This window comes from Ammospiza nelsoni, chromosome Z, assembly GCF_027579445.1.
Source record: "Ammospiza nelsoni isolate bAmmNel1 chromosome Z, bAmmNel1.pri, whole genome shotgun sequence".
Taxonomy (NCBI): Eukaryota; Metazoa; Chordata; class Aves; order Passeriformes; family Passerellidae; genus Ammospiza; species Ammospiza nelsoni.
Window position 1 is genome coordinate 84,988,341 of NC_080669.1, and position 24,413 is coordinate 85,012,753.

Genomic DNA, 24,413 nt, shown 5'->3' on the forward strand with positions numbered 1-24,413 from the left:
AACTTTGTTGTGGATTCTTTTCTATCTATTCTTAGCTTAGCTAGCAGCTCTGCAAACCTCTCTCTATATTCTTTTTAGTATAATTATATCATATATTAATAAATTCAGCCTTCTGATCAAGATACAAGATTCATCGTCTCTCTCTCACCAGCAGCGACCCACTCAGGCCGCTGTAATATAGGGTCAGTCACCACTGATAGTGATATGTCTTTTCATGTGTTTAGCATAATTAATTGTTGCTGGATGGTCAGATTCAGCCATTGGGCCAAAACTTGCCCTCATTTACATCACCTGAAATCTGGATAAAACCCACCAGAGTCAGTAGAAATTCCTTCAAGTTTAAGAGAACTGTTTGTGAGGCGTGTTTGGCTCACAAGCACAGTATGGGGGAGGACCAGAATCACTGGGTTTGCTCATGTGTTTTCATCCTGCACTGGGTAAACAGATGAAATCTTAAAATGATTCATGGAATGAAAGTTTCCTAGAAATTATATGGGAAATGAAATCATCCATTCCTGGCAGTTTTGATGTTAGCTTTTATCTCACCAAGCAGTTCTGTGCTCCATGGGAACTGTGCACCAACAGCTGAGCATCTTAAACACTGTTGGCTATGGGGTCCTCACCTGCACTGTGCCTGCTTTAAGGTAGACACCCATTCATACACCTAATTAAAGCTGAACAAGAGCAGGTCTGAGGATTAAAACCATCAGTAACCACAATTACCTATCTTCACTGGAGTTATGTTCTATTTATGCTGAATTACATTGTGGCTGGAGGAGTTTGTCAATGGTGGAAGAGTTTTCTCTGGAATAGGAGTAATCCCAGTTGCTCAAATCAAATTTATTTCCTTTCTCCTTTCTGTGTTAACCTTTGTGAAGGGTGCATGCATCACTCTGTGGTTAAACAGGGTAGATGCTAACAAGGACAGCTGGTAGGATGAAACTAAAGAGCTGCAATATAGATAAATGACACCCCAAAACTGCAGTCTGAGTGGAGCTTATCAGCTCATTCTAGAGAAAATTTCATTTAATTGGGTGGGTGAGAGCAGTCTCAAAGCTTATACATTTAATACTGGATAAAGGAAAAGCCTTTAATAATGGAAATTGCTGCACTTAGTAGCTGAGGACATGGAGAACAAGCTGAGTGGTAATTCCTACTCATCATCTTTAATCCTCCCATGTGTAACCCAGAAATGCTGAGCTGAGATCAGGCTGGTTTCCAGGATGGTCTGGTCCATTACAGATATTTATCACATGTCTGGTTACATTTGGAAGGATATTTCAAGCCCATCAAGGAAAAGGAGTGGTCAACTACTTTTGTGGGAAAAACTCTGTGTCTCCGTTTGGTAAAAAAGCATGTTTTGATTTCAACCAAGGCAGGATTCCACCTGATAGATTTTAAATCTCTAGACATAAAGTTTGTTTCTGCACCTACCAGCCCTATCAACACCAGCAGCAAGCCCAGCTTTTGGCAACCAGGGGAGCTGCTCATTTCCTTCAGCCACTCCTACCTGTGTTGCCAACACTTTCCAGAATGACAAAGAACAGGGGACAGCTTGTGTTTTGCTTCTTTCCTGGCTCGACAGAATAAAAAATTGGTCTTATAATTATTTTTTTTTTAAATTCATGTGAAACGATATCAAGTTTGGTTTGTTTTGCTCACTGACACATGTTAGTGCCTTGGAAGGAACTCTTTTCTCTGCCTTTTACACGTTCTTCTGGAGGTATAAGATCCAAGTATCATCTGAGCTTTTCTGCATGGCACCACACCACCTTAATTTACACCTCTCAAATGGCTTTTGAAGGTTGCATTTCTGGAAGGAAAATGCACAGGCAAATACTCTTCCCCAAACCCCATGGAAATAAACATCTTCTAACTGCAGTAAAGTGAACAAAAATTTAGGATCTAAGCTGTTAAAAGACAGAAGAAAACTTGTCTCTGAAAATGAACAGTGTTATTGATTTAAACTCTGTGACAGGTTCTCAGGATGTATAGGTAAGTCTGTTTCCCCCAAAAAACAATTAAAATAAAGCTAATTTGTGCTATCTGGCCTTTTGATTTCAATGACAATGATCGTTTATTTATTTCTTCAGCTCAATCTCTTTTGTGCAGTGGCAAATGGTAAAGAAAAGAAGCAAACCATCAAGAGGTGAGATTTTTTTCTTTCAAGGGTCATTCATTTAGAAAGCACAGGCTGGTTGGCCTTGGAGCCAAAAAGATGCTACAAGTCATTTTACACATCAAGGTTGAGGGAAGATTTCTTAAAACAAGGGAAAAAATTACGTACTTTGTGCCACATGTTTTGCCTGAACAACAGAAAACCCTTATCCACGGTCATCACTAGACAGGGGAAGAGAAAAAATACAGAAACCTGTGACCTTTGGGAAAGGTTGCTCACTTTTTTTTAACTACATTCCTGAAAATTTTCCCTTAAGTCAATGCAATTCTGGGAAATTATATATATTATATGTGAATGAAAGTACCAACTCTTTTAGTGAGGGCACCCAAGACTAACTGCTGAGGTAAAGAAGAAGATGGAAAATTGCGCATATGGAATATATGTTTTTTCCAATAGAGATCACTGTGAGTTTGGTACAGTCAAAACTTTTCCCTTCTCAATAAGAATAACTAATGTGGAAATTATTTGGTCCCTGCAGATTTTAGAAATGTGGAAAACCATCTTGGTGAAACATCAATTTCTTTTTTTTCCCTAAAGGAGGACCTGGACCATGGCTGACCATGAATGCATGGGACAAATCTTCTCTTATACAGAAAGCCTGAAAACACACAAATTCAGATGTGAAAGCTGACCTGTCTTAGAGGTGCAGTGAATTAATGTCTCATACAAAGAGCTTGAGCACTCCTCATAGAAAGAGTATGAGTACTCCTCAGTAGAGCACCCATATTATTGAAGTAAAATCACAGACCCTGAAGTATGGCCCAATTTTTGTTATTTTTGTTCAAGTCTGTCCTACAAATGCATTACTTGCATACAAAAATGCTGTTTAACAACCCAGGAACTTGGTTTGGATCAAAAGCAAAACTGGTCAGTTCCCCTTTCACCACTATGAAACTTCAGATAAATTAAAACCAAAAAACAGGTAGGATTTAAGTTTACTCATGGTGCTATTACTCAGGGAGGGTCTGTGACCGTGTTCACAGGGGTCCCAGGTTGAGGGAAGAGACGAGGATCTGACTCTGTGTTTCAGAAGATTTGATTTATTATTTTATGCTATATATTACATTAAAGTTATACTAAAAGAATAGAAGAAAAGGTTTCATCAGAACGCTATCTAAGAATAGAATAGAAAAAAATGATAACAAAGGCTTGTGGCTTGGGCTTTCTGTCCAAGCCAGCTGACTGTGATTGGCCATTAATTACAAACATCCAAGATGGGCCAGTCACAGGTGCACCTGTTGCATTTCACAACAGCAGATAATTAATATTTACATTTTGTTCCTGAGGCCTCTCAGCTTCTCAGGAGGAAAAATCCTAAGGAAAGGATTTTTTATAAAAGATGTCTGCGACAAGGGTCTCTTGCTGTCGAGCCCTGGTGTCTGTGGTGTCTAATAGGGGAACTGACTGTATATATACATATACATATAATAGATAGATGGATAGATAGATAGATAGATATAATACATATATCTATATTTCTTTCTTTATTTATTTATTTATATATATATATGTATATAAATATATATGTATATAAATATATATACATATATATTAATATGTGTGTGTGTGTGTGTGTGTGTGTGTGTGTGTGTGTGTATATATGTGCTTGTGTATATATATATATGTAAGTATGCATAAATATAATGGTTTTGAGGTACTCTACCTTAACATTTTTTAAGTATTCTGCTTCCTGAAGTGCTGAGCCTCCAGCCTGGCCCCAGTTCAGTGCTGCCATATGCACATATACTTTCCTAGAAGTTTTTTTCATTCACAGCTTGTCTACATGGAGAAGTTAGATTAGTGTATGAATTTACAACACACTAGACATTGCATATGGTTGAAGCACAGGCCACCCTGAACCTCATGAACTACAAGTTCCTATTCATCTTCCTAGAAGTGAGGCCAGGAAAAGCTAAACATAACTAACAAGTGCATGAATGCCACCCCATTTTATGTTTGGTCTGGCTCAAGGCTAATCTATTAAGTTGGAATGGAAGACAGCTTGAGTTCATATTGAGATGAGAGATCTCAAACTGCAATTACAAATGTCTGGCAAGGATTAAAGATTTTCAAGTTATGTTGAGGACAATGGAGAAAAAGCAAAGTTTCAGTTCTTATTTTCCACCCATGGAAAAGGTGGTGATGATTGCATTGTTCTGAGGACTGTGCTGCCCATGGAAACTGCACTGGGATCACTGCAAAGATTCAGCAGTGGCATTTACAGAAAAGATGATGTGCCAGGATTATGCGTTGGCACCATTGTATCTCCCATCAAAATATGTGCATATACTTCTGAATTTAGTGTTGCTGACATCAGAAAAGGGCCACTAGGCAGACTACACAGACAGGGACAAAATATTTTTCAATTTCCAGTCATTCTTCAACGTATACAGAAATTACTATATGCTCCACACAATTATTATGAAAATTACCAACCATCCAGTACCTGAAAGGAGCCCAAAAAGCAAAAGGGGAGTCGCTATTGTAGTGATAGGAAAAGAGGGGATTGAAAGAGAATAAATTTAGATTGGATATTAGAATTAAATTCTTTATTGTGAAGGTGTTGAGGCCCTGGCACAGCGTGCCCAGAGAAGCTGTGGATGCCCCATCCCTGGAATTTTTCATTCAAGACCAGGTTGGACAGGCCTTGGAGCACCCTGGGATAGTGGAAGGTGTCCCTGAGCATGGCAGGGAGTGGAATCAGATAAGCTTTAAGGTCCATTTCAACCCAAGCTTTTCTGCGATTCTATGAAAAATCAGATGTTCATTTAAAAGACTAAAATAATGAAAATTTAAATTTAATAATCTTTTTAGCAGATTTCCATTTTCCTAGATGACAATTCAAAAGCTCTTAGTCTTATTTATTCTACAGCCACCTATAAAAATGTAAGTAGCCATGACTGAAGAATGAGCACAAATAGACAATGAGTCTATTATTGTGCTCTGGTCCATTTCCTAACCTCAGTAAAATCATGGAAACGAGAAGATTCAAGCCTCTGTTTGAGCCTGGTATAAACAATATAAGAAGAACATTTCTTAAAATTCTTATTCTGCGAAGTTCCTGACCCAATGCACAGAGGTAGCTTAAATAAGGTTAAATTAATTAAACAAAAAAAATCTGTGTAAATGGGCTCGTTACATGCAAACTTCTCAATTTTGCATTTCTGTTATCACAAGCTGTCTGCCTGTTGAACTACTGGTGTGATTTCAAGCAGTCATGGATTTTCAGGCAAGGATGGAAAACAGATGGTCTCTGATACCTTTTTCATTATAACTTCCCTAAGTTTTCAGAAATTTGTAGCTTTGTCTCCAAAGCCTTTTCAGCCTTTGACTTCCAATCATAGCAGGAATAAAAAAGCCAATATTTCTTAAAGGAGTTGAGGTGTCTTATATGCCAGGAGGTGGAAGGAATGAGATGGCTTCTGACAAGAAAAAAAAGAAAAAAAAAAAACCAAGGAAAAAAAAAAAAGGCATTTCAGTACCAGAAACTGTTTATTGAGAAAAAAAGGAAAAAACCTCCCAAGGTAGGTTCTGTAAAACCCAAGATACCACGGCTCATGGCTGTGGTTGAATGGCTTCAGGCCAGGCAAAGAAAATAGATGAGAGATGGGTTAACTCTGCTGCTGCAGATGGTAAAGCAGTGGGATGTGCATTATCTGCACCAGCAGTGGAATGAAGTCTCCCAGGCACACAAATCTGGGAGAAATATCAGCAATAGCCACTGAAAAGTTTACTGAATCAAATCTGTTCAGACTCCAGAGCCCTTGCCAGCAGCTGAAGGACATTACAGCCAATTGATTTCTCCAGCGTAGACAACACCTGAAAATAACCTTGGCTGTCTGGAGTGAGCAGTTCTGTGTTTGTTAGTTTTGTCTTTAGTTACTGCCTCTTTTATATGCCTTTTGTGGATTGCTCACCTGGAAGTTGAGTTCTTTCTTGCTTACTCTGTCAGCTTTTGTTTTTTCAACCCATTACAGGGTCACCTAAGAAAAACTTTGAAGGTTTTACTCACAGTCATGCAACAAAATTTGTTTCGGGTGGTAATGTTTCCCAGTAGGAAAGTGTTTGGATTGTTGGAAAAGTAGTTTGTTATGGGAATATAAAACCGTTTTCCAGGATGAACAAGTGAATTGTTTTTGTTCCTTTGCAGTGCAGAGTTAGTGAGCAATAGCCTGAGGGAGTCAACTCTAAATCAGGCTGGATCATTCCTTGCTTTTATTTTGATATCTTTTTGCCTCCACCCAGCCCTGGTCTACAAAATTATTTTCCTTTTTGTTTTGTTTATCTAATTGGGGTTTGGAAAACTACAATCAGTAGTTGTGCAAGTGTGTGGATAACCAAATGATATAGACACAATTCCCAAGGCCTAGTAGGATAAATATGATTTCTAGGATGCCTTCTTTATACTGGGCACCATGATCCCTCTGCAGATATGGGTTCTTTGAGAAGCATTTGCCAGCCTGGGCAAAGGCCAATGTTAATAGACTAATGTTAATATTCTGTTTTTATGGGCACACTCTGAAACTGGAGTCATGCTGAGGTCACTGTAGTTTATCCTCTTCCTCTTTGGACATTAGAAATTTCACTTGCTTTATCCTTTCACCTGCTTTATTCTTTCACCCTTGCCTGAAACAATAACTCAGTGAGCCTCTTTACCACTGAAACTTACCAACAGCCAGCTCTGCTTGTCGGGGGCACAGCTCAGATCAAAACTATGCTGTAATAATAGTTACTACTTCTCTGTGGACAAACAATGCACTGGGGCACACATAACACACTCGCCTTTAAAGGTCGGGATTTCAGCTCTTTGGGTCCTTGGGATTAACTGTCCAACTAGGCTAAAATTTATTTTAAATCGATAGAATTTTTTATTGATACATTCAGTGAGCTAGCCAGTGTCTCTGGAATTGGTGCCTGAAATCGAGTAACTATGTCATTAACCTGGATCTGTAGGCCAGATTTCTTAAATGACTGCAACCCCAGTGAAAGACCACAATTCCGGTTCAAGAGAAGTGTAAATGTCTGAAAAATACACTGTTGAGAAAAATGTCATGAACAGAATGGATGAGGACATGAATTACACTGGCATGTAACACAGGGCATTATCAACTAAGTCTCAGCAAGAAGTTGGTGTTCCATCTGCTTGCATACAGCCTTTAAAGCAAATCTACTTGAGTTACTCAGAACAAATCTACATCTGAATATATAATGATTGGATGGAAGGAGTCTTACTGGATTTAAAACATATAAAATCCAGGAATACAGAATTAACAAGTTTACTTGGTTCCTTCTATCACTGGAAGGTGTGCTGAGTATTCCTTTAGATTTATTCCTCTCTTGAGGAAGACAATACCTGTTTAGTACCCTGCCAAAAGAAGAAACACTGAGGTTTGGCACAAATTTGCTGTTCATGACAGACTCTGCACAGACAGGTGTGTAATGGGCCAACACAAGGACTGAAGAAAGGAAGGCCATTGGACCACGAAAGGACTTGAAGCTTTTTCTGTCAGGCCCCATTCTTTAGTCAAGGAAGACTGATTTATGCCATGATGGGCAGTCTAGAAGGAAAGTGAATCACCTTACTTCTATTTTTGATCTCTTCCTGGCATGCTGTGAGAATATATTCAGCTTCATTCCTATTTAAACCCATTAAGTATAGCAAAAAACAGAGCACTTGCAGAGAAAATTTTATGGTACATACTTTGGACATCCCATTTCAACTGAAAATGGAAACTACGGTAGAGGGTGCAAAATCCAATTGAAGTTTTACAAGCAGATCACATGGTATGTGTATGAACATATTAAGGGTACATTTTAAACAAATACACACACACATAAAATATAGATTGACATAATCTGTTGGCACCAGTTGTGCTCATGAACTATCCTATTGAGGGTAGTGGTGCTAAACTCATAATTCATTACAGTTCTGTGTCTTACCATGTAGACTACCAATTCTGGTGGATGTTAATACAGATTTCAGTAATCTCCACTGTACCATTCAGATGTGACATTTTGAAGTGTGTGCACCAACAGACTCATTACAGGCCAAGTCTATGTTTATTAATACTCTGGGGAGATGCAGCTGTAATATCTGTTGTGGAGCATCGTTGGATTTCTTATGCAATATCTCTAGAACATGATATATCTAAAGTTTCTTGAGCTTTGTTCATCATTTCAAGGGGAAAAATACTAATTAAATCTGACAGTATTTGCATATAGAGTCTAGCAATTAGATGAAAGATTTCTCTCTGCAGATCTAGAGGGCAATAGTACAAATTATTAAAGAAATTTGAGAGCTAACTGGAGTAAACAATCATAAGGATAAACAGCATCCATAACATTCACAATTTTAATTTGCATATATAGATGGCTATAAAGTAACTTCCCATGAAAATTGGAGAACTAAATTAGGAAGCCTTTTATTGTGGGCTTGAGCCAATTTTTACAGTAATTGGTGCATTTTTTTATATTGAGTACAATGAGGTCTGAATCAGGTTATAACAAAATATTTTCTCCATAAGAGAATGAAGTGAATGAAAATTGAGAGAGCCCGTCAGGATCCAGATCCAGAAGGGCTTCAGTATTCACACATCTGACAGCCAAAGAGAATTTGTCATTACTGCTTTTTCTCTAAACCTTTTGCCACAAGGTGATTAAAGACAACCAATTTCTGACTAAATAATTTCACAATTTCATGTTGGCTTGGGAGCCTACTCCTTACAAATAAGCTTCCTGATGATAAACCTGAAGAATCAGTGTATGGATCTCTGCTGTCCTCTGTGGAATTCAAGTAATACAGCTACAGAGACACTTTACATGTCTATAGTTTTTTGCTGTGAAATCCCTTAAGGTTTTAGGAATTCTCCAAAGATCTAAGAGTGTCTAATCACCAATGCAATTTAACAAAGAAATTGCAAAAATATTGTCTTTCCTCTTCATAAACAGTTTGATGAAGTGTTCAGTATACTGCAAGATGTCTTTCTAGAACTGATATTAAAAATACCAGAATCTAAATAATGGAAAATATGCAAAAGTGAATAACAAAAGATCCTAGTTTGACCAATTTAAGATGTTGCTTAGGCAGAAACCAGTTGCAACAGGAGTCAGTAATTAATGCAGACACAAAATTACTAGAAAGAGGGTACTGAAATATCTTCCATTAGGGGGAAGTTCTGGTTAGAAGTTCCTTTGTTAGGTAAATAATCCCCACTATGATTTTATTGTTGAATACTGGGCCTGTTTTCAAAAAATTTTTCTGTTCTGATTTTTTCCTCCACAAAATCCTACAATACTCAATTCCCAAGTACGTTTGCATCCTGTATGAAGAACCAAACCAAAGACCCCCAAAACAACACAAAACAAAACAAAACAAAACAAAACAAAACAAAACAAAACAAAACAAAACAAACACCTCTCCAATATATTTTCTTCCCTTGCTTTACACTTACTCATATTTCATCATGTTCTTATGCTGTAATAAACAGCAGAAACTCATTCCGTTTCCTTGACAGCTTTGCTTCATTTGTCAACAATAAATTCTGTTAATTTTTTTTTTTAATCCCTTCATATATCTCCTTTTGACGAAAATTCCTGATCTATTTGGTCTCTGATTTAGAAGCTGTCACAATCATCCACATTACCATTCTTTGACAATGACACTGCTGTTGTGTGCTTGTGAAAATTTAGAGATTTTCATTCAGGTTAAGGTCTTTTTACCCCCAATTTGACATTTTGCTTCCACTTTTAGTAATAAAGCATTTTTTGGTTTATTCCTCATCCAAATGGTTACAAGTGTAAAGCAATAAGTGCTGCAGGCACCCATTATTAGTTATTTAGTTTAAACAGGTTTTCACGAGATGGGCAATCCAGTGATGTTCATTACTTTTTGGAGATAGTTCTTGCTGCTACTATAAAACTTCCCCTTTTCCCTACAGGCAAAATAGTGGAGGTTTTCTTGAGAATTGTTCAGTGAAAAGCAGTGAGCACTGAAGGATGACAAAAAGGAAAGTTATTATGCCCTTGTTCACTGTGATTCATCATGTTAGGTGAATGGTCAACAATATCATCAGTTACTAAACAGAACATGCATTGTAGTCTCCAAAGATGTGTGTACAGTGTCTTCCCTTAGAGAATAAGAGATAATGGGTGTTCTCTAACTCATGGAATCCCTCCACCTGCCCATCCAGAATTATTCTCTGAAATAAATTTCTGAGGGCCCTGCTAAGTACCTGCAGAGGCATGAAATTCTGGTCAAAACTCAGGCATAATTTTATACGACATGTGGTTAGTTTTGCAAGGCCTGGAAATTTAGAATGTCCTAACTTTTTCTTCAATTTCTATTCCTGATTTCTTTGTGCTACTTTGAAAATTCAAGTTGGCACTGTTCTGTCTGTACAAGTCACTAGCAGGAGTTTTTGTGGTTATAAATGCAAATGACTGTGCAAGTGTTAAACAAAATTAATAATATATTCTATATTTTCACAAACAGTGATGATAATAGATCTTGAAAGATCATTACTTAAGTCTGTAAACATAATCTACTGCTGCTCTAGGAATGAAGGTTGAAATCAGTCTGATAAAAGATAAATATGGCCCACTGTCTCCATTTCTAGTGAGCCAACATTGGCGACTCAATGGCACGAAGTCCTCGTATCAAGGATAAAATTCATGGGAACATGTGGAAATTTAGTCGCGAAGAGATCTGTGTAACTCACTTACTACAATCCTGCCTAAATGCAGGCTAAATTCAATAAAAGACCTGGTTACTTGTCCAGTCAAGAGTGCTGCAAATGCCTTTGCAGAGGGGAGCCCAGATTTTTTGCTGAATTTCTGTCTCTGCTGGGAACCACTGTGTTGGGAAGCATTTTTATAATATTCAGTGGAAATATCCTCTGTTGCAATTGGCATTTGCTGTGCTCTGCTCTTTCACTGTGTGCGAATCTCTGGCATGGTCTTTTCTACAGCTCTTGGAAGAGGATTAAGGACCTCCATAATGTTTTTCCAAAGCTACAATCAATCTCAAAATGAAACTTTTGCATGTATTCAAGTTTCTTGATCTTAATTGTCATTTTTTGTAATTCAAGCATGGACTAACTGTATCAGTAGTGGACAGATGCAGTGTAGATATCCACAACTGCACAAAATTTATCTCTACCACAGATGATTTGGCTGATGTATCCATTAAGTTCTCACTGTGTGACAAAAATCCACAAAAATTTACTTTGAGTGCTGTTTGTATTTATTCACTGAATAGAATCTCCCCAAAACAGGAAGCAGTTGCTGGAATGAACAAAAATCTAAGGGCCAAATTTCTTTTGGCTGATGGGCAGAGCTGCATGGCACTTAAGAAGAATACACAAGGATGACTGAGAATTTAGAATTAAAAAAAGGGCCAACCAAAAAAACCAAAATCCTAAATTTCATAGTTTTATGGAACTGTCCTTTACTAAATTAGTTGTGATTCCTGAAACCACTAGAATGGTAATAGTCAACTCTAGCAGTCTGTGCATTGAAGTAAAGTGTCTAGAAAATGTACAGCTCTGCATCAAATGAGAGTATCCTTGATTAACTGGGATAATCAGCAGGGCCAATTATTCTAGAAACAGCTGGATGGATGTTTTCCTTGGAATAAACCTCAGCAAATGTGCTATCAAGAAGTGTTTATCTTTAATGGTTATGGTAGCCTTGCCACCAGCCTATTATATAAGTGTTAGAGATGTTCTGAACTGTGGGTGCCCAATCACACAAGGATGAGATAAGCAGTTCAGATGTCATAAGAATGAGATGTTTTTGACCATGGATCTAAAGAACTTTATTTTCTTTTCCTATTTGACCCTGCTGTGAAATCAAGACTGGCTGCTGAAATACTAAAAGTTTTGCTCTTATTTTTTGTTCCACTTTTTTCTCCATAACACAACAATCCACTACTAAAACAATCACACCACGAGTTACACAGCCAGGGAACAGGGAAATGAGCAATTTTCAGTGTACTAGTACTGGAGTGAATAAAAATCTGAATTTTTTTTAAATGAACCCAAATGTTTTGGAATTCATATACTTGCTGTAGTGCTAATCATGCAAATTTCAGGATCAGTGCTCTAGTGTAAGCTATCTACATGTTAATCACCCTCTGTCGTCAAGGAGCAGACATAGCCAGAGACGAACTCATCATGCTACAACAGACTGAGAGGTCTATATGTACACTATCTCTACACCAGTGACGAAAAAAATAAGAGAATCTGACACTGTGTACTTAACATTTAAATGGCACAATGAAGAATCTTTTCCAAGAACAAAAAGGAGAAAAAAATTTTAATTGAGTTTCACTCCCCATTATTGTCTTTTTATTTTTTTATTTCCCAACCATAGTTTCCTCAATTATTTCATAATCCTGCAATTAACTGGAACACAGAGCAAAATACATAGTTTCCTTGTGTCAAAATAGTAATTGTAAATATCCAATTGTCTTTACTGCTTTTTAGGTGACTATTTTCTTTACTATTAGCTCAACAGTTAGACAGAGCCTTTGTTATAATATGTATTATCACCAAGCCAGTTTCTCTGGCAGTGCCTGTGTGGTGCTTCTCCTGGTGTCCAGGGCTGCCTGAAGCTTCAGAAGCAGTTTTGTGTTGTCACAGGTGTGTGGCAACCATGTGCAAGAGCTGTCTCATCAACAGAAAAATTAGCATTTGGAAAATTCTGATTATCCTCCCACCTCGGACTCACCTTTTATGACAATTTTGCTGGACGCACCGAAGAACATTTATTTTAGCTCCATCTTTAATTTCATGGATGAAAGTTTCTTTTGTCAATGTTTTTGTCCATCAAGTTCCTGCAGAACCATAAATTACTACTGTGCCACAAATTTCTCAAAAGACAGGAATATATTGATGGCTAGCAGTGAGTACAGATGGTCCTTAACTTGTTATAAATTAACACTGAATCTCTCATGCTCCATTCTGAATGCCATATTCCAGAGGTTGTCTCACTTTCACTTCCAATGGAAGATGTCCCTGACTATGGCAGGAGGGTTGGAACTAGAGATGATCTTGACATTTCCTTCCAGCACAAACCATTCTGTGACTCCAACAGAGCTGGTTGAAACAGCTGGAATAAATATTTCACATTGCAAGACTGGTTTTATCCTAGGTCATGACAGAACCTCACAGGGACTGATAATGGGTACAAGTTCCCTGACAGTGAGCTCAGCAGCAGTGCATTAGTGGAGCCTCATAAGAGAGCATGGGAGTCACTGGCTAATTTTGCTGCTAAACTCACTTTGGAAAAATGTATAGAAGAAGGGGGAATGGCTTTAGCAGACAGACATCAGAGTTAGAGGTGATATTGGGAAGGAATTCCTCTGTGTCAGGGTCAGGAGGCCCTGGCACAGGTGCCCAGAGCAGCTGTGGCTGCCCCTGGATCCCTGGAAGTGCCCAAGGCCAGGCTGGATGGGGCTTGGAATAATCTGGGATAGTGAAGGTGGCCCTACCCATAACAAGGGTTTTGAATGAGACGACATTTAACCAAATCATTCTGTGATGTTATGGTCCTACAAACAAAAATGTAGGAAATTAAGAGGGAAAAAAATTTCCTCCGCACTCCATAGGGAATATTGAGAGCTTTGGCAAAATCAGATTCCTCACGTAAAAAAATTACACCAGACCTGCATAAATTTAGAAAAAGACTGAGAAATAAAACCAGAAAAATCCTACTTCAGGTGTCAACACAGGCAGTGAGGCTGCTCCTGTCTATCACCTGTAGATACAGCAAGGCTTTATCACAGAGCAGGGCTGAGGAGGAGGCAGCCTGTGCTGCTCATCACCTCCTCAAAGTCAGAGATAGCAGGCACGATTTGTCTGCTTTTACTTAAGCTGTTACAAGTTAAGTGTTTGGAGTCAGTGAGTAGATCCCTCAGGTCCATTTACATTCAGTGGAGGAAAATAGTCATGTTCAGAGAGTGATTCATTGCATCCTGAGAGATCAAGCATGAATCACCTGCTGGGGATGCCAATTTCTCTCTGTTCACTTCAAACCCAGCCTGGGGCATCTGGCTCAGCCTTACATTTCTAATACTCAGATAATCAAATTTAGGTGAGGAGAGCCCTACCAAGATAGGCTATGACACCAAAGGTATCTGAGTTAAGCACACTCAGCATGGACTGAGCCCACAATCCCTAAAAATGTTGTCCATATATGGGAATTTTTTTTGACCCTTCTCAACATCAGAAGTTATTAACAGTCACAGATTTAAAAAAAAAGAAAAATCAGAGTACCTTAAACTTAGATTTTTTCTTCAATGCTATTTGGTTCTAAGCATTCTTGCAGATTTTACTTTCACATTCCACAGTTAACACATGAATCCCTATAAGTTTCCTAAGTTTTTTTGGTGGTTTTTTAAATTAACTTCCTGAAGGTGAATTTCTAAAAAGAACCCTCAAAAAACAAACAAACAAACAAATCACCAAAAAAGCCACAAAAAACCAAACCAAGCAAACAAAAATAGAAAAAAAACCCCTTACATTTCATATGACACTCAGTGGAATAGTACAAATTAGCAAGAAAAAAAAATCCACTTTTAGCATGCATGAAAATTTGTATTTCCTGATCACTTGCATTTGTTTTATGTGTGTGTGTGTCACTATGCAAATCATCAAAGGACCAAGAATTTCACATCCAAAGGCAGATTTTTCAGGAAAAAGCTGAGCTTAAGAAAAACAAAAGCAAACAAAAGCAGTTGGGGTTTGGGTAAAGGGTTATTCCCTTTGTCTGTAGACCTTAATGATTAATGAAGTCAATGTTTACTTAGACACTCCGGTTACTAGAGTGTATCTAATATCTGCAAATTTTGCTTTTAGAATATGATTACTGTGTTTTAGTGCAATTATGAGTGTTTTAGAAGCAGAGCATTTTCACTACCTCTTCATCTCTGATCACATAAGTGTATTTTGGGATGCCTGTCAAGAAAATTTGAGCAATGCATTTTAACAGCAATAACCTTTTTGAGCAAAAAGGCACTTATGAAAAGGCCCATAAAACCCTGAGTTTTTAGGTACTCAAAGATGATTAAAGAATTATGCTGAAGGAGCCTGACTTGAGAGTTTGAATAAAGCATGCTATTTGGAAGAATCATTTATTTCTCTGTATTTTTCTATGCGAGTAAAATCTTGGATTAAAATTTTACATAATGAGAGAAGAATTGTAATTATTCTTAAGAGATGTTCAAACAAGACGCTGCCTGTTTCAGTTTTCAGGGCTTTTGTTCTGAATCTTCTCAAGCTCCTGTAAAAAACAGGTATTATCTTGGTGGCTGCTTAAATTTATGTCATGGCCTTGGTCTGAAGAAGTAAATATATGTGATGGGGCTCAGGCTTAAGCAGGACTAAGGGCTTCCCTTCCTCAGGTGGAAAGGGCACAAATATTGTATTGGAAAGCAGTTAATAAATAGTCCTCAAGAGCTCCACCTTGACTTCTTATCATCATGCCCTATATCTGGAACTTTTCTTGATAATTTTTGTCATTCTTTTGTTGGTTTCACCGTGTCAGATTTCTGCTTCCATGTAAGTTTAGCTCTGTTTGAAGGATTTATTGGCTGGGTATGTGCCATTCTTCTGTCCCTGGATAAACTCATGCATAAGTAGCAGGATTCAGGCCCAGAATCAGGAAGGTAAGTTTTGTTGTCTAGTTATAAAAATAGCTACATCTCAGTTATGTATCATATAACTGAGATGTAGCTATATAGAAGCGATTCAGTTGGTTAAATCCAGGTTCCAATTATTATTTTAGATGTCTCATTTTGTGCTAGATATCTGCAAGACATTGCTATATTGCTATATTACTATATTTCAAATGACATTCACACACTTAGGCCATCTTGGAATGCCATTTGGTGGTCATGCAAGATATCCTAGAGCTTCTGAAATAGCACCAGCTGCCTGCATAAGCAACTCCTGTGGTCCCTGGAGGTCTGTGAGGCCAATGGGCTATTGAACAACCTGCTAGGGACAAGGCTAATGCCCAAGCATTGGTGTCCAGTGTCATTTGACTCATTCTCTAATCTAAATTGGCTTTATTGGATAGCTGCCCAGTGAAGCTGTGGCTGGCCCATCCCAGGGAGTATTTCAGACCAGGCTGGATGGGGCTTGGAGCAACCTGAGACAGTGGAAGGCATCCCTGCCCATGGCAGGGTGTTAAGGTCCCTTCCAACCCAAGCCTTTCTTTGATTCTATGAACTATAAGTGATCAGGAACACTAACTAGATGGCACAGAAGTTCCAATCACCCAGATTTAGTGTCATAAATCTAGTGTGGAAACCTGTTCCATGAGTGCCTCCAGTTCCTCCTGGATTGCTCACCAAATGCAGTCACTAATGGGTTTGTCTTTTTGTGTGCAGCTCAGTCCTGTGAAAGCAGCTGGGCACCCTCTGAATCTGGGAAAGTTGGAAAGCAAGACAACAGCATCTACACCATGAATCTCAGCAAAATTCCCCAGTCTTACCCCATCTTCCCAAAGCCATCTCAGCTCCTGCTGTTATGGTCAGATTAATGCTCACTCTGCCAAAACCAACCAGGAGGTTCTTTTGATGTTTTTTAAAGGTGGGTGTAGGGGTGTCAGATGCAAGGGCCCTTCCATGTTGGAGTTTCTGTGCCTTCTTCTCTCTCACCCTCACCCTGTACATCCGTTGTTCCCTCTTATCTGCTTCTATCAGTCTCGTTGGATGCCTCAAGTACCAGTAGCAGGGTCATGTTATCAATGAGAAGAAAGAAAACAAAAATGGGAGTGGCAAAAGGAGACAGATGGAGGCTCAGAAAACAGTTTACAAAAACAAGGGGTTTTTTTTTCCCAGAAATGTAGGTCCAGGATCTAAGATCAATTTTCTTTTATATTGCATTGATTATTTTTTTCTGGAAGCATCTGGAAATAAAATTATATATATATATAAAAGATCTATAATATATATATTACAGATATAATATATATTAACATATTAATATATATTATATATAGATATAATCTATATCCCTATATATATAATATTTTATATATATATATATAAATTTTATATACATATATACATATTTCCTATATATGTAAAATATATATTATAGATATTATATATATTTATATATTAATATATATTATACATAGATATAATACATCCCTATATATATTTTATATATTTTTATATATATATATATAATTTTTATTTTTTTTTTTTTATATATATATTTCCTAAAATAAGGTTGTTGTTAGAATTGTTGTTAAAGAATGGTTTTTAAATTTCAACACTAGCCAAGCAAGAGCCATGCTTCGCTCACTGATTCATGGTTAGTAGCACACTTCCTTTAGACACCTTTATTTATCCTACAATAACATGAAAAATATGCCTGAAGTGGCTTTATTTTTAGCCAGTTTTATGTTGGCATTCCTTTAAGAGCACCTAGAGGGAGGGGTGCAGGGGGAGTCAATAAAGACGGATGTGAAAATGTGTCCTTCTATAAAAACCAAGCCCCAAGTAGCAGTTGGACTTTGGCATATGTGTGGCCTATTAGTGCCTTCTGTCGTAATAACCCTTCTGGCAGAGCAATAGCATCAAGGTGTTGTTTATTCTCTATAAAATGTTAAAATGGCATTGTAAAGATTAGCTAGAAGCTAGGATTGTTTCAAGGGCTTGGTTGCTTTGTTCTCCCTTTGTTTTCTATTCTTGAGACCAAGAAGCACATCCCTCAAAAACTGCCTTCTTCAAAAGTTTCAATGGCTCTTTAATAGGAAAAACATTACCTGCAGAGAGGCCGTATGGCCCATGGCTTAAAGGGACTAAGAAAAAGACTTTGTTGGAATCCTCAGCTCTGCCACAAATTTACTTTGTCACCCAGGTTCACAACCCCTCAATGTGCCTCTTCTCTCAACCAACATTTGATGCAGATGAGGGCTCAGACACTGAGAACCCCAAGAGAATTATTAAATCCCTGTACCACAAAACAGTTAAAGGCAAGGAAAGTATCTAAATTATGGGGTTTCCACTCTGACCTGTTTTTACCTAAGGCTCAGAAACATAAAGCCATCAAGTAGCGTCATCAGAATCATCAGTTTAAATTTCTTAAACAGAATAAGTTCAGTGTTTTTGAGTAGTTCACTCTTTTGTACTTGAGTTTTCCAGGAGGGATTCCTTACAACCCCAATCCAAGAGGGATTCCTCGCAGCAAATCACCACAAAGAGAATTACCATGAGAGCTTCCCTGTGCTAACATCCCCACGACTGCAAGGACAAGAAAATCATCACACGGGAACATGGAAGAGACATTCACCCTGGGCTCAGCCCAGCTGTCCAACGAACAAATGATGCTACAATACCATGTGAGATAACGTAGGGAGTTGAGAACACCGATGTAGGGCTCCCAGGTATGGTGCAGAAAGTCCCTCTTAATGTGACAGCTGGAGGACAACCAGGATACAGACACAAATTAATATGAAGTTAACCCTCTATGAGTGAAGGTTCATATTTCTAGACCAGCGTTTCAAATGTAGCTGCCTCTGTCATCAAAAAGATTTCCTGGGATGAAATTTCCAACCCAACTTTAAATGCTTTAAATTGACAGGTTGGAGGGGGCTGAGGTACATCTTCCAGAATGCTTTCCCCAAATCCAGAACTCTGTGTAAGAAATAGAGTTGAAAATGATAATTTTCAATTTCTAAACATTGAGTACCATTTTCCCAGCTCTCCTCAATATTTTGACTCCTCTGTAAAAAAAATTCCCGTTTCCCAGCTGGCTTCTGAAGAGCACCAGGGAATGGGAATGCATTTAAAATCTTGATGTTAAAATTAAAACCTTTCCTGAAGAAGAAATCAGCGGGATAATCAGAGATAAATTTATATAAGCATATGGGAACACAACCTCTGCCCCCCAACTTTTATTTATTCCTATTAATTGTCAGTATTGCATCATTTTGGATAGAACAAGCCAGATGATTTTTAGCATGGATTCCAAACTCTGTGGGCTTCCCCTGTCTTTAGAAGTCCCTGAGCAGCAGCCTGCTGAGACCTGGGAAGATGAGCCAGTCAAGCAACCACTCAGCACTTGTTCAGTTTCTTACATCCTCTCCCAAAACATCTGTTACTGCTCACTGTCAGATGCAGGATACTGGGCTAAACTGAGGGGTTTTTCTGCCCCAAAGATTATGCCACTGTGTAACAAATATTTCCATGACAAAAAGTGCGTATTTTGATTCCCACCACCTTCTGATGATGAGGTTAGGAATTTGGGTGGATCCAGGGGAAAGTCATGGGTTGGAAGAAGTCTAAATTGGTCCAATTGGTCCAATTATTTATATACCAGTTTGGCAGCTATTTTTAAAATAAATTTATAAGAAACCTGAGCAAAAAAGGTCCACAGACTGTCTGGAGTTCATTGCCTTAACTTTCCTCATCTCCAAGCTATATCCCCTTTCCTACAATTTAAGATTAATCTGATTCTCTTATTTTCATTAAACATGGGAAATAGCTTATTCCTACTTTATTTTTATTTTTTCCCCCTGCATTTTAGGGTTTTACAATTATTTCCCACAATTTCCTTTCCGTACCAGCATCCTCATCTGCATGGTTGTTGCATAATCTTCGGGTCTCTCACAATTAAAACTATTCCATGATTCTGTGATCAATCTTTTATGAGAGCTCATGATTTTTACCTAAGGCCATTCCTATAACTCTCTTCTTCATTTTCTCCAGCTTTACTCTTCAGTCAAGAATCTAAGGTCCCAAATTGGTGACAGTACCATGGCTGAAGATTTATGCCATTTGAAAGTGGGCAGGGGATGAGATCACTCTTTGTGTGATGCTTTCTTCTCTCAGGTAGGTCTGACTGTGTCACTAATTTCCTGTGGAATCCTTTCCTTCAGGAAAATCTACCCATAGTAATATTTAAGGCCCCAAATAAAAAAAAAAAAAAAAAAAAAAAAAAAAAAAAAAAAAAGAACCAACCAAAAAAAAAAAACCTAGATCAAAGAAACAGATTCTAAAACAAAGCATCAAAGAAATTATCAGACACCGTTTGCTTTATTATCACCATCATAACAAGGCAACAGATTTCACTTCACACTTCCTTCTTGCAAAAGGTGAATTACGTTTTGTGGTTTGCATGTAGTCCAACCAGCAAGCACCAAGAGAGATGGCAGCATTTTAATTAAAATTGATAAAGCCTCTCTGAAAATTAGTCTGGGGAAAACACATCTTGTAGAATGCAGAGCTGCCAAGTTCTGGCTGGAGGCTGAAGCAGGGCTTGCAGGAACTGGAAAGAACCTGTACTGGGCCAGTGGGAGACCAGGAACGAAATCACACTGGTACAATCACTTCTGCTGAATTAAAAAGTGCTCAAGGAAAGACAACAACTTTAATTACCAAAATGCCATCATGTGCAAACAAAAAAGAATTGAAGAGCTGGTCTCCCCTGTCATCTCCAGAAGGTTCAAAAATCCCCAGCTCATTTTACATACAGTTGATGATGGAAGATACCTTGGCTTCCTGTGCCTTCTCACTTCTGAATTCTGAACAGTATGTTCTCTAGAGCAGGAAGAATTCCCTAATAATTATTTTTCCCCTGATTCTCCAGTATTCCCTACGCAATACTAATGTGGCCTAAAACCTAACCTGTGTTTACCTACTTAATGTTCTAACAACAGCCCATGAGGTTTGAACCTAGTGGAGAGCAATGAGGTGGAGACGTGTACCTGCTACTGCAATATGAATTTGGGTTAGGGCTGTAATACAAAAGTTATCATGCCATGGATTAAATTCACTCAGCCCTGCATATGTCACCATAGCCTGGAGTTTTTTCCAGAGTTTTTCCACTCTGACTGTCTTGTCTCTTCTCACCCTCAATATCAGCTGTCCTGAAAATATTTCTCTGTCCTAAATACAGATATTTCTCCGTCCTAAACTTACATCAGGCCAGTGGGAAATGACATTTTTGTTACCTCATGGATGTGGAAACCCAAACAGCAGGAAGGGATCTATAGCTCCATATGCAGTTCCACCTGATGATGTTCATCAAAGCTGGCTGTGGTGTGCACCAGGAGAAGTGGAGGGGCTGGGGAGAGAAGCAAGAGGAGGGAGAGCTGTTTTGCCATCCCTGCTGCATCTCTGTCTCCCCTCATGTCAAACATCCCTTTGGCAGAAGCTCACCATCGCTGTGCAGGAGCATAAAGCAGGAGCTGTGTGCAGGAGGCAGAAGATTGGCAGGCCAGAAGCATCAGCTGTGCTATAAAATTATGTTAATGTGCTAAAATGGAGTTTACTTGGAAATAACCACTTTGAGTTATGGAGGACTGGGTTTCTTGAGCTTTTAGGGCTTTTTGTGTGCGTTTCTCTTTCTCCTGCCCACCTTCATCCTGACCTGGTTCCTCCAACCTTCTGCCACGGACACCTGGGGCCAAGTGCAGAAGATGGGTTTTGTGCTAGCAGCAGCCACCAGTTGGCAGGAATAAACTACCTACCCCATTAAAAGCCTGTCACCTCTGCTGTCAGCTTTACAGAAACTTGAAATCCCAGTAAAATGAAGCACCAACAGCTGCCCATTCTTGCGTATTGTGTCCTGCATTATTCCATCTGTGCTGCAGTGAAGTTTTGTGGGGGAAGAATAAATAAATATAAATATAAATATAAATATAAATATAAATATAAATATAAATATAAATATAAATATAAATATTATATATATATATATATATATATATATATATATATATATATATATATATATATATATATATATATATATATATATATATGACACTTGCCAGAAGCAACATGTGCATCTGGAGAAATTTTCCCAGTGAGCAAAAAACTGGATACAAAACCATATTCTGAGGAAATTGCATTTTATCTTGCATTTCCCATTCTGCATGAGCAATTATTTGTGTGGATGCATGATTTCTTTAGCCTGCATGGGTCCATGTCCTTGACTGTTGGTGACTTCAGAGCAGGGCTAGTTTTGTGCAGAATTTAAGTGTTGACATAGGCTCCACATGAATAAATAAATAAATAAATAATAAACAAATAAAAATAAATAAAACCACATTTGCCCAGAAAAACTACACCATCACCAAGCAAAAAGCCCCTTTTGTCGCTGCATATGCAGCAGCTCTGCAGAGAATAGCCTGCTCTTTGTTTCCATCCAAAGAGATTATTTTATTTGACACCCATGGAGCTGCACAAATGAGAGTCAGCAGGCATCAAGCCGTCCTCTTGGAAAAAGAGTTGGCATCTCCCTCCCTGGCACATCTGGTGAGTTTGAATGGCATTCACTGGCACGGCTTTGCAAAATTAATTACATTCCAAAGCCTTGTCACAAACAATAAACCCTTGTGCCAAACGCTGATCTTTTGTTTTCTGCCAGATGTAATGCATCTGCTTCTCTTTATCAGGTTTAATCCTATTTGGCTTTTGCAGTGCAGTAAACAATGCTGTGGAAGTTGGAAATGAGAAGTGGAAGAATGCGGAAAGGCAGTGAGCAGGAGAAGAGACAGAGATGCCATGTGGTTAAAACACTTGGTGTGGAACAGCTGGATAATGTGCTGTCACGAGGCACAGCCATGGTGAGAAAGGCCTTTCCCCCTTAGTGAGATTGCATCAGGCAGCAGTGTGAGGATAGATCCTCAGTGAGCTGTCAGAAATCCCACTCAGTGGGCTTGGTGCTCAGTGTCTTATTTTGCACATCTAATTCTTCTCAATGATTTCACCACATCATCTGGTGCACAAGGACATTTCTCAGTGCTGTGTCTGAAACTTGAGGAAGGCTCCACCCAAAAAGGGAAATAAGGTACAACTAGGCAAAATTAAAAAAAAAAAACCACAAAAATCTTTATTTTTCCCCACATCAGAGCTTAATAATTTGTTAATCCTAAAGAGAACTGAACAGGTTCAAAACAAAATTGAATACACCTGCTGCTACCACCAGGCATGGTGTTGAAAATTCTTGAAAAGTATACAATGGTCTTGAAAATTCCTCTGTGATTTTACAATGTAGAGTGCTTTGGTTTTGTTATTCCTTCCCTCTCAGCCAGCCTCATGTACCTCATTATATAGAAATACCCATGTCCTTCTGCTGCTGTGCTAAATATATTTTCAGTGGTGCACGTAGCTGCAAGCCTGTGACCCCCTTCAGTCCTTACACTCCATCTCCTGCTGTCTTTAATTTTGCTGTGGTACAAGAGGGATCTGAATGGTGCAACTCAGTTTCTCTTAAATTCCTTGAATTAAACAAGCAGTGGTACGGTTGCCGCTGCTGGGAACTCAAACCTTGCCTGGGATGTGACAGGGGACCAGAAAGAAGCAGCCTCAAGTTCCCTCTTGGTGGGGTTTGTTCTCTCTAGGGACACCTTTGTCACATGGACTTTTCCTTTCTAAATATATTTTTTCAAGAGGAATAATTTCTAACTACTTCAAGGTTAGTAGTTTCTGACATGTGTGAATTGGAAATAAACCAAAACAGTTTCAATCACAGATCAGCTGGAACTGAAGTAAAATTTACTGGTTCAATGGCCTTCTCTCTAGGTGTATTGAAATCAAACCTATCTGACTGAAAAAAAGTAGAAAGGAGAATGAATGAGGAAGCAGGACACTGGATTTCAATTTGACTACCTGGTTTGTAATGTTTCTTCTATTTCAGTTCAAGGGCATTAACAGCCTCCACTCAACTGCATGATGTGTTCAGAACTCTCCTGTCTCAAAACTTTCTGTAGAACTTTAAAGTATGGACATCAGTTTAGACTCATAACTGCTACTCATCACCACAACTTTATTAAAGTTTTAACAATAATGGGTCATTTAGGCATGAGACTTCATTCCATGCAATCTCCTTATCTTCCTGTGTGTGAGTTTCAGGCATCAGTCACACCTTGGGTGTCTGCAATTATTGTTGTTGATTAAACCACCCAGATTTCTTTCCTTTAATAGCTCCACACTGGGAGCTATCAGAGGAAAGAAATAGGGCTGAATGAAACATCTCTGGGAGCCTCCATTGGACAGGAAATGTTTGCTGTCCAAAAGAAATTATCAGGTCAACAGATAACAGGAATTTGAAAGCCAGTTCCAAGAAGTTAGCAAGAAGGCTCCACTGGACCAAGGATTGGAACCTGTTGCCCAGAGAAGTGGTGGAATCATCATCCCTGAAAAAGTTCAAAAAACAAGTCAATGTTGCTCCTGGGGATAGGGTGTAGTGGTCAACATGGTGTTTCCAGG